The 10,000-nt window shown below is 37.6% G+C and overlaps 1 protein-coding gene across 3 annotated transcripts in view; it reads left to right on the top strand.

Moving 5' to 3' along the window:
- Nucleotides 1–10,000, top strand: part of LOC113808344 (uncharacterized) — a 212,464-nt gene that overhangs the window by 97,142 nt on the left and 105,322 nt on the right. The window lies entirely within an intron of this gene.

Here is a 10,000-nt window from a genome sequence, read left to right as displayed (position 1 = left end):
TATTCCCCCTTTATCAGAAAACCATTATTCTTCCTTTATCAGAAAACCCTTATTCCTCCTTCATCAGAAAACCCTTATTCCCCCTTTATCAGAAAACCCTTATTCCTCCTTTATCAGAAAACCCTTATTCCTCCTTTATCAGAAAAAAACATTGTTCCTTCTGATTATTGTATTCGATTTGCGTGGAGACTGGCGGCCATATTTCTTTTTTTCAAACTTCCCGCCGAAACTGCCGAAAGCTGATCATCCCCCTGGCAACAAGTACTGCTTTTCCCGCCGAAACACAGTGCACATTACCTCGAGATTGTCCGGCGAAGCAATCGTTAGCCAATTCTATCGCAAGCCATAAAGTGCGATTCAATTAGATCCAGGGCGAAGCGAACATGTAGGCACCGGTATAGATAACAAAAAAGAAGAAAAACGAGTTGTAAAGAGAGAAGGAAATTCAAAAACGAAGGGAGGGAAATAGGAATGAAATAAGAAAGAAGAGAAAGAGAAAAAACAAGAGAGTTTTGTTATTGTAAAAAAAGGCAAGAATATATGTGAAAAGACGAGAAAAGAAGAAACGAGAAAGTTAAAAATCCACAGGAATCGATAGCTCCGTTTTATTACGCTACCTCTCTTCCCATTTTCTTTAGTCAGGGTTGTAAGAACAGGTAGAGAGAGAGAGAGAGAGAGCAGCCATTGTGGTTTTCTCTCGTATTTTCGGATTTATTGGTTCGAATGATAGTCCTCAACAAACCATGCCGTTCCATTTTCTTTTATTGCGATCCATTTTCTTCGAGGCGATCCGTTTTCTATGTAGCGATCCGTTTTCTTCGATGCGATCCATTTTCTTTTTTCCCGTTTTCTTTATTGTGTATTTCGCTGGAATGTTGAGGGATACTGTAGCTTTTGAGTTTGTATTTAAATTTGAAAAGTAGATGGTGAGGGGCGAAACATATAGAAAAAACTGAAATAGAGTAACAGAGTCAGAGAGGGGATATATAGATGGATAGGTAGATAGGTAGATAGATAGATAGATAGAGAGAGATGAGAGAGAAAGAGAAGGAGGGAGAGAAAGAGGAAAGAAAGGAAAGGAGAGAAAGAGGAAAGAAAGGAAAGGAGAGAGAGAGGAGAGAAAGAGAAGGAGAAAGAAAGAGAGAGAGAGCAAGAAATAGAAAGAGAGAAATAGAGAGAGAAGAGAAATAGAGAGAGGAGAGAAATAGAAGAGAGAGAGAGAGAGAGCAACAAAAAAAAGAAGAGGATAAGGAGAGATGAGATGGAGAGACAAAAAAAAAACTTCAAAAAAGACAAAAACAAAACAAAAAAAAGACAATATTTCGAAATAAAACATCTTCCTTTCCTTCAAGATTAGTATTAAGAAACCCCAGGACCCTTTTCTCCTAAAACTTCGTCGCCCTCGGCTTGGGTTATCCCAGACCTAACGGTATCAGAAGGAAAGGTTTTTGGACCCTTTCCGTGTGGCCTCAATCCCCTGAAGGCGGTTTCGGGCGCTTATGAACGGGCGATCGGATTCCTTAAAGTGGGGAAATCAGGTCTTTGTTCGGGAGACTATAAGTGGGTTGGTCGAAATTCGGTTGTTGGTTTTTCGAGTTTGTTTTGTGTGTCTGTATGTCTTGAGTGTGTGTTTGTGTGGGTTCTTTGTGTGTGTATGTGAGGGTGTTTCATTGTTTGTGTGCTTGAGTGTGTGTGTGTTTATATGTGTATTTGTGTATGCGTGTGTGTCTTCTGTGCGCTAGTAGCGATGGTTAATAAAATAGATTTTATCTTTTCATTCTATAAATTTACTACAAAAATAGAATAGTTTAAATATATGTTAGTTCAAATTTTACTCGGAGTAGAAAATATTACATATACGAACCATTCTTTCAGTCTGCATATTTGTCTTAGCTTCGTCAAAAGAAAAAGCATCCCATTTTCGCATAAATTCGTATTTTAATGGCCAATGAAACCACACGACGAAAAATAATAATGTTTTGCATGGCGGTTCAAGATCAGGCACGAATTGCATGGGTGCATGTTAACCTCGCTTGACCAGGTGTGTCACAGGTGTGGGTTCGAGCTGTAAATCTTATCTTTGTCTGTCTGTTAGTTCCCCTCTTTATCATTCGTTTTAATCCTTATTTTTGGTAGGTTTCTGTCTGGTTATTATGTTTGTTCATCCAACCACCTATACATCCATCCACCAATCCACCCATCCGTCCGTCCGTCCGTCCGTCCGTCCATCCATCCATCCATCCATCCATCCATCCATCCATCCATCCATCCATCCATCCATCCTCCATTAACCATCTGTCCTTCAATCTTCACCCTCCTTTAATGTTTCTGCAACAAAAACAAAAACAAAAAAAACACCAAAAAAATCATATTTACTCGATCGACAGACAAGTGAACTAATACAGAGCTTTTGCAGATAAATAAAGCTCTCTTGACACGTAAAAATAACCCGAAGGAAAGAATATGCCTTGGCTGTGATTGACAGACAGACAGACAAAAAAAAAAAAAAAAAGACAAGCAGGGAGAGAGAAATTCAAGAGGGTTGGATTAAGAAAAATATAAGTGGTAGGGAGTTCGATTCTGTTTATTCTTTTTTCGTCTTTGATTGTTTTGTTTATCTACGCAAATATCTTCGCTGTTTTGCACGATTGGAATCTGTGTAGTAGTGTTAGATTTTCATTTTGTTTATATTATTCTTTTCACTCTGAGCAGGAAAAATACTCTGTGCGATAGATAGTCAGTTATCTATTTCATAAACCAAGGGGACGATGTGAGTCTGTGCGCCTTTGTGCGTGTGAGATACACAAGCAGATAGATAGATAGACTGATTGATAAATGGGTCGACAGATAAAATGACAGATAAGTTGATCGGTTGATATGAATATAAATCGTAATAAATGAAGTAAAGTAAAGGATGTATATATAGATATATATATATATATATATATATATATATATATATATATATATATATATATATATATATGATATACATATATATATATATATATATATATATATATATAATATACATTTATATATATGTATATGGATATGTATATGTATATACATATATGTATATATATATATATATATATATATATATATATATATATATATATATATATATATTATATATATGTATATATATGTATATATATATGAATATATATATGTATATATGTATATATATATATATATATATATATATATATATATATATGTGTGTGTGTGTGTGTGTGTGTGTGTGTGTGTGTGTGTGTGTGTGTGTGTGTGTGTATACATACATACATACATACATACACACACACACACACACACACACACACACACACACACACACACACACACACACACACACACACACACACACACACACATGTGCGTGTGTATATATGTATATATATATATATATATATATATATATATATATATGTATATATATATGTGTGTATGTGTGTGTGTGTGTATGTAAGTATGTATATATATGTATATATGTGTGCTTGTGTGCGCGCGCGCGTGTGTGTGTATAATACACACACACACACACACACACACACACACACACATATATATATATATATATATATATATATATATATATATATATGTGTGTGTGTGTGTGTGTGTGTGTGTGTGTGTGTGTGTGTGTGTGTGTGTGTGTGTGTGTGTATGTATGTATGTATGTATGTATGTATACAGACACAGACACACACCCACACAGACACACACACACACACACAAACAGACGCACACAAACACACACAAACGCACTCTCTAACAAACACACAGAAAGAGAGAGAGAGGGGAAGAAAGAGAGAGAGAGGGGAAGAGAGAGAGAGAGAGAGAGAGAGAGAGAAGAAGAGAGAGAGAGAAAAAGAAGAGAAAGAGAGAGAGAGGAAGAGAAAGAGAGAGAGAGAGGAAGAGAAAGAGAGAGAGAGAGGAAGAGAGACAGAGAGGAAGAGAAAGAGATAGAAAGAGAGAAGAAATAAAGAGAGAGAGAGAGACAGAGAGAGAAGAGAGAGAGGGGAAGAGGGAGAGCGTGTGCGTATGCATGTAGACGTGTGTATAAGCGGAGGACCTGCAATCTCTTGTGCAGTGAGAGGAAAGAAAAGAAAACGGACTTAGAAAACGAATTTCTTGCCGATAAGACGCAAAGAATCGCTCCTGATTTTTCCGTTTTGTCTCCGGGTCAGCACATTGATATTTATACAGTTATGCCTTTACGTTTACTACGGCTCTTGCCATTTTACGTCTCCTCCGGTGTTCGTGAAAAGCAATCGTCTTGTCTTCATTCGATTGCGTTTTTAGAGATTATGGTGCTTTTATGGCCTATCGTAAATAATGCAAATGATTTTTATGCTAGCGAGAGGGAGAGAACGAATGTTATCGGAGACTTCATTCAGGTGTCTTGGTTTAATTCCTTTCGAGACATAATGGAGTATAATGGATCTAATGTTTCTGCAGATGATAGAAGGATTTTTTTTACGTATTATCATGTGTTTATTTATTTGTTTTTTTGGCATTATCCACACTTTGGTCTAAAGATTTTTTTGTCTTTCTTTTACTCTCTTCTCACTTCGTTGTATATGTTCTTTTTTTGTCTTCATCGTCTTCGTGTTTTTCGTCGTCTCCATCTTATCTGTCCATCTCCCGACGTCTTGGTCGTCTTCATCACTCGTCTCCGTCGTCTTCCTCGCCCCCTGGTCAGCGTTGGCGTCACCTGTGTCCTCCTAATCTTCACTGTCTTCTCTCCTTCCCTCGTTTACCTTGTCCTCTTTGTTTCTCTCGTCTTCCTCCTAGCCCCGTGTCTCATTTGTTTCTCTTATCTCTCTTCTGTCGTTTCCTTCATTCTCGTGTCCCCTTTCTCCTTGCCCTTCCCCTCACTCCTTATCCTCCTCGCCTCTTCCCTTCCCCTCACTCCCTCGTCCTCGTCGCCCTCCCTCGTCCCCGGCTTCGTCCCCTCCAGGTGGCGGCCCACCTGCGTCGCCTCCGGAGTGCTCGTGCCGCCCCATTCGCCGCCCGGTAATGGCATTCCTCAAGACGAGGCCAAGCAGTGGTGCCTTCGAGAGAGCTGAGCTTGCGTGTGTTTTCTGGCTGCCTGTTTGTTTCTGTCTCTGTTGTGTCTGAGTCTGCCTTCGTCTCTCTCTCTCTCTCTCTCTCTCTCTCTCTCTCTCTCTCTCTCTCTCTCTCTCTCCCTCCCTCCCTCCCTCCCTCCCTCCCTCCCTCCCTCCCTCCCTCCCTCCCACCACCCTCCTCTCTCTCTCTCTCTTCCTTCTCTTCCTTCCTCTCCCCCTTCCCTCCATAATATACATTCCACAATGAATGTCCCTTTTCCTATCGTCTCGTCATGCTCCCCGCCTCCCCATCTCTCTCTCCCATCGCTTCCTCCCCTTTCTATCCGTTCCCTCTCCTCTTCGCTCTCTCTTATCCCCTCCGCATTACCTCCCACTATCTCTTGCCATGCTTACACACCGTTTGTCTTCAGCTGTCAACTTCAGCAATGCTCCCCGGGTGCGCCATAACTTCAGCTAATATTATTGCAGACATTTGTTTATGTTTAAGATATCTGCAACATTATATATTACCCCGTTATCGCCCCGCCGTTGCTGCTCCTCCTAGCCGGGCCTTCTGCTATGATTTCCTGTGTGGTTTTTGAAGTGTATTTTTTTTTTAATTGGTAAAATGGGTGTGTTGCAATGGCGTGAATGAAAGATGTGTTCGGAAATGTGGTGAGATTTTTTTTTAGTGTTGTTATTGTTGATGTAAATGTTATTATCGGTATTATCATTATTGGTGTTATGACTGTTGCTGTAGTTATCATTATCATTGTTATTATTATTATTATTATTATCATCATTATTATGATTATGATGATGATGATGATAGGTTTTGTTAGAATTATTTTATTGATAGTTATTATTATTACTTCTATCATTATTATATTTATTGTTGTTATTATTATTATTCTATCATAATTATTTTATAATCATTATCATTATTATATTATCATTATCATTGCTATATTATCATTATTATATTATCATTGTTATCACTATTATTATGATGTTTCATCATTCTCGTTATCTTTATTATTATTACTATCATCATCATCGTCATCATCATCATCATCATCATCATCGTCATCATCACCACCACCATTATAAATTATTACCAGCACGCTCACTTCTGAAAGCAATGATGAAGAGGTCGAACCCGAACCGTGGTTGGTGCCAAGAAGGTCATCCAGTCAGGCAAAAGTGGCTCTGCTTCAGTCCCGTGTGCAAAGGAGTCCCAGGCACAAACCGGTTTATTGTCATTATAATTATTAATGAGTTCATTGTCATAATAATTAATGACCGTGTTGGCACAGGAGTTCCGTGCTTGGTTCCAAGGGCAGCGGGCGTGCGTTCGAGACTCGGATTTGGACCTTGTTGGGGAAAGGCTCGGTCAGGAGCAACTCGAGGAGGTGTCATGGGGTTTTGATGATTGTTCAGTGAAAATATAACCTTTAAAATCATTATTTTCCATCCTCTTTGAAAATTGAAGAGACCAAAATGATCGACCATATTCACATCCGTAACTCTTGTGACGTCATCAAAATAAACTGCATGTTTTTTTTTTTTGTTTGTTTTTTTTTTTACAAAAATAAAATCAGACGCCATGACACATCGAGTTGCTGCTGACCTAGCCTCCCCTCCCAATCAAAGACTGAAAGCTCGGCTGGTGGCTCAGGGCGGGAAAGCCTAGACCAGTAGCAACTCGAGGAGGTGTCATGGCGTCTGATTCTATTTTTAGAAAAAAAAAAAACATTTAAGTTGGATGTCACAAAAATTACAGATAGTTTGTGGATACGGTCGATCATTTTGGTCTCTTCAATTTTCAAAAAGTATGGAAAATAATGATTTTAATGGTTATATTTCCACTGAACAAGCTTCAAAACAGACCCATGACACCTCCTCGAGTCGCTACTGATCTAGCCTCTCCCGTTGTCGTTGTTTGGCAGAACGTCTAAGCAGGCAAGACGAGACCTGATGCCATGACAGGCTCGCGAAGACGTGCTTTTAAATCTGAACAGGAACCGGGTCATCATGTTTATGTTTTTTATCATCCATACCTTTATTTTCATTGTTATTATCAGTATTACTGTTGAAGTTATTCGTTATTGGTATTATTATTTTTATTGTCATTACTGTTGTTGCTATTACCTTCATATATTCATTCTATTCTTATTCTTATTATTCATATTATTATCATTATTAATATAATCATTATTGAAGTTATTATTATCATTATCTTCACTGTTAATATCACTTATTATCATCAGCAGCAGTGTCACTATTTCCACTTATTCCTCTACTATAGATAAAGTGTGTGTCAAATTACTTAAACAAGCGATTAGGGACAAGTGTCAACGTAAAAAAAAAAAAAAATTAACAAGTCATAATCTTTTATCTTATTTCCAGCATTTTTTTTCTCTCTCTCCCATGCATCTTGATAAATGCAATCGCTGATAAATGTCGTGTCAGTGTCATTGGCTTATCTCGGTTTATCATAGATGACAAACGTTCATAAGCATCTTCATCTAGCATCTGCTTTCCCTTCAGAAGCATCGCTTTTAGCTTTGAGAGGATTTTATTCATTTCTTATATTTTGTATGTTTTCTTTTGATATTTTTGTTTGATTTATTTGTTTTCTTCATTTTCTTCATGCTTTCTTTTGCGTATTCTTCATTTTTTTTCGTTTCTTCATTTTTTTCTTTTTTGTGTGTGTATTTCTGTTCTCGATTTTATATTTTTTTACGTTTCATTTTTTTTTTCAACGTTTTCTTCCGATTATTTTATCTTTCCAATGAAGCGAAATTCATGCAGTTAAACGGCCCCAAAGGAATGGAACTCCGGCATAATTTTCGGAGAGCAATCTGCATATTAAAAGCGGGAATTCCATAATTGGCGAGCGAGGCGTTGTAGTCCTCGGGTCGGGTTGGTGAGCGACCTTGTTCGTGGATATCTTATGTTAATTCTTTTGTTTTCTGTTTTTCTTGTTTGTTTGTTTTTTATTGTTGTTTTGCTTGTAGTTTTTTTTTTTTTTTGCTTTTCCTTTTTTCTTTTTTGTTTATATAATTTCTTATCTTTTTTTCTTTCATTTGATTAGTTTTTTTTTTTTTTTTTTTTCGTTCCGGCTGTTTTTCCGTTTTCCTTTTATATATATATTTATATGCATATATATATATATATATATATATATATATATATATATATATATATATATATATATATATATATAATATAATATAAGTATATATAAATATATATATATATATTTTTTTTTTTTTTTTTTTTTTTATGGCTGTTTGTTTGTTTTTTCTTAATGCGAAAACCAATAAAATGAGTCATTCAAAGCCCTTTTTTCTTACATTTCCCTCCTTTTCTCTCATCTACTAATACGTCATTTAAAAAAAATCTAATCGTGAAACCTTCATATCTCCAATTGTCCTTTAAATGATCATTGTCGTAGAGAGAAATTTTCTTGATCGAATAAATTCCTGTGGCTGATTAACAACGCCATCTGTGGGCGGCTGGATTAAGCTCTGATACCTAGCCACACATTTGCTTGTTGGCGTGTGTGTGTGGGTGAGTGTGTGTGTGTGTGTGTGTGTGTGTGTGTGTGTGTGTGGGTGAGTGTGTATGAGTGAGTGTGAGTGAGTGAGTGTGTGTGTATGTTGAGTGAGTATGTGTGTGTGAGTGAGTGTGTGTGTGTGTGTGTGTGTGTGAGTGAGTGAGTATGTGTGTATGTGTGAGTGAGTGTGTGGGTGAGTGTGTGTGTGTGTGTGTGTGTGTGTGTGTGTGTGTGTGTGTGTGTGTGTGTGTGTGTGTGTGTGTGTGTGTGAGTGTGTGGAATTCATGCTGAACAGATTGCAACAGGAACAACGAAGGGACGGGCAAGAAAACACACGAATATGAGAGTGTGTGTGATTGTCTTTGTTTATGTGTGTTTGTTTGTCTTTGTTTATGTGTGTTTGTTTGTATGTGTATATGTTTGTGTGTTTGTTTGTTTGTTTGTTAACTTGTTTATGTGTATGTATATTTGCATGTATGTGTGTTTATGTTTGTGTGTGTATTTATGAAGATTTTTTTTTAATTGTTTGTCTATTCGTGTGGGGGTGTAGATAAGCAGATGAGTAGATAAAGAGACCTAGCGAGAGGGAGGAAGTGTAAGTGAGAGTCAAAGAGATAAAAAAGGCAGAATGAGAGGGAAAGATATAGAGATACGGATGCACGTTCCCACTTATATGTGCATATCTATATCTATCTGTCTATCTATCTCTATCTGTCTACCGATCAGTGGATCGATCGATCTACACACGCAGACACACACACACGTATATATATATATATATATATATATATATATATATATATATATATATATATATATATATATATATATATGTATATGTATATATATAGAGGGAGAGGGAGAGGGAGAGAGAGGAATGAGAAAGAGAGAATGAGAGAGAGAGAGGGAGAGGGAGAGAGAATGAGAGAGTGAGAGTGAGAGAGAATGAGAGAGTGAGAGTGAGAGAGAATGAGAGAGTGAGAGTGAGAGAGAATGAGAGAGTGATAGAGAGAGCGAGAGATGCTTCACTGTACCTGCATGTGGGTTTGCGTGTGTCTGACCGTATCCACACGTGTACCCGCGTGATATCGCCATGTTTAAGCCTTTTAACCAACCGCAGTCTTTCCACAACCTCGCGTCCGCCACAATAGAAGTCAAAATCACCCGACGCATACGACTGTCTTGCCCCGACCCCCCCCCCCCCAACCTGTCAGACATCCTTACAGAATCCTGCGCCTTTTTTATTGATAATTCATTCTCCTTCCTCAGACGCATAAATATCCTTCATTTAATCTAATTATCCATCGTCCTTATCCCTTCCTCTTCTCATCAATACCTATCCTACCCCATCTATCCTCTCCTCCTAATCCTTTAAATACTA

This window comes from Penaeus vannamei, chromosome 17 (assembly GCF_042767895.1).
Source record: "Penaeus vannamei isolate JL-2024 chromosome 17, ASM4276789v1, whole genome shotgun sequence".
Taxonomy (NCBI): Eukaryota; Metazoa; Arthropoda; class Malacostraca; order Decapoda; family Penaeidae; genus Penaeus; species Penaeus vannamei.
Note: the sequence above shows the minus strand (reverse complement) of the source record. Positions and strands in the feature narration are given on the sequence as shown.